Source organism: Prunus mume, linkage group LG2 (assembly GCF_029339155.1).
Source record: "Prunus mume cultivar Tortuosa linkage group LG2, ASM2933915v1, whole genome shotgun sequence".
Taxonomy (NCBI): Eukaryota; Viridiplantae; Streptophyta; class Magnoliopsida; order Rosales; family Rosaceae; genus Prunus; species Prunus mume.
In genome coordinates this window covers 2,332,571-2,338,995 of record NC_142699.1, presented here as the reverse complement: position 1 = coordinate 2,338,995, position 6,425 = coordinate 2,332,571, and the positions used below count along the sequence as shown (strand labels likewise).

The window sequence follows — 6,425 nt, the reverse complement described above, 5'->3', positions numbered from 1 at the left end:
CGGTCATGATTACACAAGTTCCCAACCCAAAAGTCACTTCTTGACCGCGAACTTGGGGGACTATTGTTTACACCATAATCAACCGAGCATATTCAGCCTCAAAACAACTAGCACCAAGGCAGACACGCCTTCTCCCATGCCGAAGGAAGACACCCTTCCGAGGTGCCAAACACATGCTGAAATTCCCGACTGTTGAAGGTCCCAATTGCTAAACCTAATCTCCATGACACGTGTCACCACCACAACGACTTGCACAAAGTCCCACATCGAAAATCTACACAAACCTCCCACTTTCACTTCCCTATAAAAAGGGAACAGTACCCTAGTAAAAAGGGTAACTACTTTCTTACCTTTTCTATTACTATGCTAAAGTTACCCCTCTTAGTTGACTTAAGTATCGGAGAGCCTTCGGCCGGCACCACATCGGTGTCCGAAGCGTAACGACTGCTTCTCCTATTTTGTCTTCTACATGCTAGCCTTTATTGAAGGTTCAGTGACATATTCATCTGCTGCTCAAGGCCAAACCACTCCCCGAATAATTATGAAATAACTTCTTCTGCTCAAGTCGGATCGGAAGGCCAACTTTGGCATAATTTGTAGTTGGTCTGATCTGAACCAGTATCAATTAATGGATGCCTCCTCTTCATCCTCATCAAAACGTTGTAAGTACCAAGTGTTCTTGAGCTTTGAGGTGAAGACACACGCAAGGGCTTCACAGGCCACCTCCACGCAAAGCATTATCGATGTCGGAATCCGCACCTTTCTTGACGACAACGAGCTAGAAAGAGCGAAATTTATAAAACCCAACAGGATCGGGCAATCAACGGGTCCATGATCTCCATAATTGTCTTCTCCAAGAGTTATGCGATTCAGTTGGTGCCTTGACGAGCTGGTGAAGATCATGGAGTGCAGAGAAAGATTGGGGCAACAGTTATGCCATTGTTCTATAATGTTGATGCTTCAGATGTCCAGAAACAAACTGGTAGTTTTGCACAAGCATTTAAGAAACATGAAGCGGGCAAACATAAGAAAGAAAAGGTAAAGCGATGGAGAAATGCTCTCACTCAAGCTGCAGATTTGTGTGGGGAAGATCTTAAAAATGCTGATGGGTAATTACTAATTTCTTGTTCCTCGGATTATCATCTCCTTACTTGACAACCATATGTTTTCTGTCCTTTTTGTTTTTGTTTTTGTTTTTGTTTTTCCAACTATGTTTTTAACTATGGTTTGGTTTGGTTTGATTTTAACTATCCATTCTTTCTGACTTGATAATGCAAGATCCATTTAACATTTGATGTTAAATCCCAATCTTAATTGTTAATTATATCTTAATTCTAAATTATTAAGTTAGGGATTCAATTTAACCCTGTAGTTTATTCTGCTTCTGTGTTTAATTGCCAGGCATGAAGCAAAGTTTATCAAGAAAATTCTTGGGAAGGTTAATGACTTGGTGAACAGCAAACACCAATTAGACATCGAACACCTTGTTGGAATTACTTCTCGGGTGAAGATTTTGAGTAATCACTTGGATATTGTAAATTCAGGTTCTAAGGGTGTTGTTCGCATGATTGGTATTTTGGGGATGGGCGGCATTGGGAAAACAACGCTTGCCAAAGCCATTTATAAAAAATTTGAAGGTAGCTTTGAAGGTAGGAGTTTCCTTGCAAACGTGAGGGAAGTAATTGCACACCAACCCATTAATGGTCTGGTTGGTTTGCAAGAACAACTTCTGAATGATATCTTGAAAAGTCAGGGCATAAAGGTTGGCTCTGCTGCTAAAGGGATCGATATGATAAGAGAAAGATTGCGCTGTAAAAGAGCACTTGTCTAATTGACGATGCAGATGATCTACAGCAACTAAAAGCAATAGCTAGAGCTCGTGATTGGTTTGGTCCTGGAAGTAGAATTGTTATAACAACAAGAAATCAACATTTGCTAGACCAAGTTGGAGTGGATAGCACATATATGGCTCAAGCAATGGACGAGGAAGAAGCTCTAGAGCTCTTTAGTTGGCATGCCTTTGGAATTGGTTATCCTGATCAAGAATATCTTGACCTCTCAAAACATGTAATTCGTTACTGTCAAGGCTTGCCACTAGCGCTTCGAGTTGTAGGGTCTTTTCGATTAAAAGATCCATAGGGGAGTGGGAAAGCCACTTGGAGAAATTGGAAAGAAGTCCTGATGGAGATATTCAAAAAATACTCAGAATAAGCTTTGATGGGCTACCTGATCATACAAAGAGAGAGATATTCCTTGATATATCTTGTTTCTTTATAGGAATGGACAGGGACTATGTAACACAAATATTAGATGGATGTGGCTTTTCTGCAACGATAGGAATCAGTGTCCTCATTGAGCGGTGTCTTGTAACTGTTAGTGAACAAAACGAGCTGATGATGCATGATTTGCTTCGAGACATGGGAAGAGAGATCGTTTATGAAAATGCCGACGGTCACCCTGAAAATTTTAGTAGATTGTGGAAACGTGAAGACGTAACAGATGTATTGAGAGACAAATCTGTAAGTACTTTCCAAGTAAAGTTTTAGAATGCATCATGCAAGAGAAGCATATGTATCCCATATCTATAATAAATTAGAATGTCCTCGATTTCTTTATTTTTTTTGTTTAGTACAAGCTCTAAATCAAAGTAAAAGAGGGGTTCTCACACATCCACGCTACCAAGGTGCCATTTGAACATGAGACCTTAGTCTGCAAGTTTAGACCATTTTTCACTTCAGTAGACCTATTGCTCATATTATATCCATTAATATCAAAGCTCAATTAGGCATAACCAACAAAAAAATATTGTCTTTGATTGCAAACACAAACTAATAATTATACCTCTTGGTTAATACATACACGGATTTTCATGTTTGTAAATCATTTTTCTAACTCGGTATCTTTTGTTAATAGGGAACTAAAAAAATTGAAGGAGTTGCTCTACATGGCTCTTACAGGGCTAGATTCAGTGCACAAGCATTTACCAACATGAAAAAACTGAGGTTACTCCACCTCATGAGTAGAGCTCACTGGAGAGTACAAAGATTTTCCAAAAAAGTTAATATTGTTGTGCTGACATTATTTTCCTTTAGAGTCCATACCAGACGACTTTCCTATGCAACCAAAACTAGTTGCTTTAGACCTGCAGCGTAGCAGACTCAAAATAGTTTGGAAGGATTGCAAGGTATAATAATCTCAACCAAAACTAGTTGTTGTTTGTTCTGAACTCCAGTTTCTACCCTGATAAGAGGGTTTAACAGCATTTTAATATCAGACCTTATTGTTACCCTGATTCTCGGTTCATGATTTGTATTGTCCCTTTGGTGTTAATTCGTATTGCATGGCTACTGAACGTTCGGTTATACTTTGATTTCCACAAACCAATTCCTTGTTTTTCGGGTGTTCGGAGGGGTTGGCCTTGACTCGCGCATTATTTTCTGGTGGTGCTGGATGGTCGTCACCCATTTGATGCTGGTGGATGTCACAATCGTGTTGTTGGCAGACATGGTGGTGATTGGAAAGTCTTTGTCTTAATTGGACTCTTGCAATGCCAATTTCTTTCTGAATTTATCAAACAAGTCAATTTTAACAGCTCTGTTTTTGGCATATGATTTGGGCGACCTCTTCCCTTCGATAAATTAGTAGTGCTTCACTTTCATTCGAATTTTCACTTTCCTTTTCGAATTCACATTTTCCTGTTAGAATTGATCTCCAACCTCTGTATAATTTGGGCAAAACTAATAAAGAATTTGGCTCAAAAGTGCATTTTTTTGGTAGAAACAATTTTATTTTTGAGCATCCCTCACCATTGTTCGCGAGAGAGGTTCAACCGACTTCGCCACTGGGAGGCTTTGATTTAATGCAACCGTTGGAGTCTTTGCTTATTCTTGTGAGTTTTTAATCTCAGTCGTTGAAAGTTCTCAACTCGGCCTCTGGAGTAAAATTGAGGAATTCTCAGAGCTATTCTCATGATTTTTCCTATCCAAGTTGATTGAAAGACAAGAATGTATTATTTGGTTCATGCAATATGGCCGATACATGTCCAAAATTTGCTAGTTTATGGACTGCCAGCCAAGTGCATCAAGCTGATGAGCAACTTATGATGCTCAAATAAAGTTGACTCCTTCATGAATAACGTATTCAAATGTGGGAGCATTTGGACCGGTGACGTCGTAGCCTTCTCATATTGTCACACACTAAAGCATGTTCGAAGAAAGTGTTGGTGACGGTCAATCAAATTGAATAAGTCCGATTGGAACTTCCATTGCTCCGATGAAGTTAACTCCTCCATGAGAGTTGTTCCAGCAGATGTGTACGCAGAATGCCATATCTAAATTTGAGAGAATTTGGACTGGCCTAAACTTCTCAGACTATAGGATATGTCTTTAAACCCCATAGATGCACTGCCCATTTGAATTTCATCCACAACATGCGCAAAAGCTCCATGCTTGTGTGAGAGTTAAATTGAATAGATAACCACTTTAAAGCTGGAGAGGTGGACCTGAGTACAAGACTTGTGTTTTTCTTCGGCTTTTTCTTTTTGATTGGACATTGTGCTCGTCTCTTCCCTCTCTTTCCATGCCGCTTCCTTGCATTTTCCTGACCTTCAATCTTAGCCGTCCAGTAGATCGTGTAGCCAAAAAAATATTATCTTTTCACCGTTCTCCCACATGGGAACTGTTGAAATATAATCTGCCTGATTTCTTAGAGAAGTCATTATAATCTGCTCACTGATTTCTTAGAGCGAAGTCATTATAATCTGTTCTTGATTTCTTAGAGCAGAAGTCATTTTCTATTTTCTGTTATGTCTATTTTAAATGATGTAATGAGAACCATTAGATCATAGTCTAGGTGGATTCTCTAGCTTAGATTTGGTATGACACGTGTAAGCACCTAATAGGGTGACAGTTGTAATTCTGTTAGAAGAGAATCACATTTCTCTCTCATCAGACACACTATGTGCAGATTGTAAGAATTCAATAGAACAGTGCCTTCCTCATTTCTCTTCACTCTCTCTAGCTAAAATCTCCAGAAAATACATCTCTTCCTAATCTGAAAATACATATACAAACTGAGAATTCTAACATGGCCTCAGAGCCAGGTTCGATTGTTTGTTGGGCGTGAATCTGTGAAGATCGAGCTGGTGTTTGGCTGGGCTGACGTTGAGCTCACTCAAAATTTCACGAAGCTTTTCTAGCTGCGTCTGATGTCTAACATGGCAGGATCAAGCTCTTCTGAGCTTCGTACACCAGTTTTCAATGGAGAAAACTATGAGTTTTGGAGCATTCGAATGAAGACCATTCTGAAATCTCATGGACTGTGGGATTTGGTTGAAAATGGTTTTGATGCTTCAGATCCAAAGAAAAAAAAAGGAAAGGAAGAAGGATCTAAAGCTGCTGAAGAAGAGAAGTCTATAACGGCTGAGATTTTGATGAAAGATGCTCGTGCACTTGGACTAATCCAAGGTGCAGTCTCAGACCAAATTTTTCCCAGAATAGTGAATGAAGAAACCTCAAAAGGTGCATGGGATATTCAAGCAGGAGTTTAGAGGCGATAAACAGTGCAGTGTGAAGCTACAAGGCTTACGTAGAGAGTTTGAATACACTCGTATGAAGGATAGTGAGTCATTCTCTAGTTATGTTGCTAAACTATTTGATCTAATTAATCAAATGAAAAGTTATGGTGAAGAGTTACCTAGAGAAAGAGTTGTGCAGAAATTACTTATTAGCTTGCCTAGATCTTATGACTCTATATGTTCTGTGATTGAGCACTCAAAGGATCTTGACACTCTTGAAATTCAAGAAGTGGTTGCGTCTCTCAAGAACTTTGAGCTCAGGTTGGATAGGCACACTGAAATTTCCACAGAAAAGGCTTTTACTAGCCTGAACATAGAGAGTAAAAGCTCTAAGAATGGAAGTTCTTCTGGAGGTAACAAGTCTCAGAGGAACTGGAAGGGAAATGGGAAGAATTGGAATAACAAGTCCAATTCTAATCCCAAACCAAATGCATCAAATGATGGAACTAAAACACCTTGCAAGCACTGTGAAAAACTGCACTATGGCAAGTGCTGGTTTGAAGGAAAACCAAAATGCAGAGGATGTGGAAAGTTTGGTCACATGGTTAGAAATTGCCATGAAAATCAACCTGTGCAGAAGGTGAATTATGCCAATCAGGCTGAAGTAACTGGAACATTGTTTTATGCATGCAATGCCGTGACAGATGTGAAATTGAACAATTCTTGGTATGTGGACAGTGGTTGCAGTAACCACATGACTGGAGATGAAAGGCTATTGATAGATATTCGAAGGGATGTAACTTCCAAGGTGAAAATGGGGACTGGAGAGACAGTTCAAGTTGTAGGAAAAGGCACACTTGTGATAGAAACCAAGACAGGCAGAAAACACATTCAAGAAGTGATGTTGGTG

General features: G+C 39.5%; 1 pseudogene across 1 annotated transcript; it reads left to right on the top strand.

Moving 5' to 3' along the window:
* Window positions 1–542: 542 nt before the first annotated feature.
* LOC148919414 (disease resistance protein RUN1-like) lies at window positions 543–3,991 on the top strand (annotated as a pseudogene). The gene is made up of 4 exons (XR_016124440.1): window positions 543–1,109; window positions 1,402–2,519; window positions 2,914–3,184; window positions 3,908–3,991. The product of XR_016124440.1 is annotated as a disease resistance protein RUN1-like (transcript).
* Window positions 3,992–6,425: the final 2,434 nt, after the last annotated feature.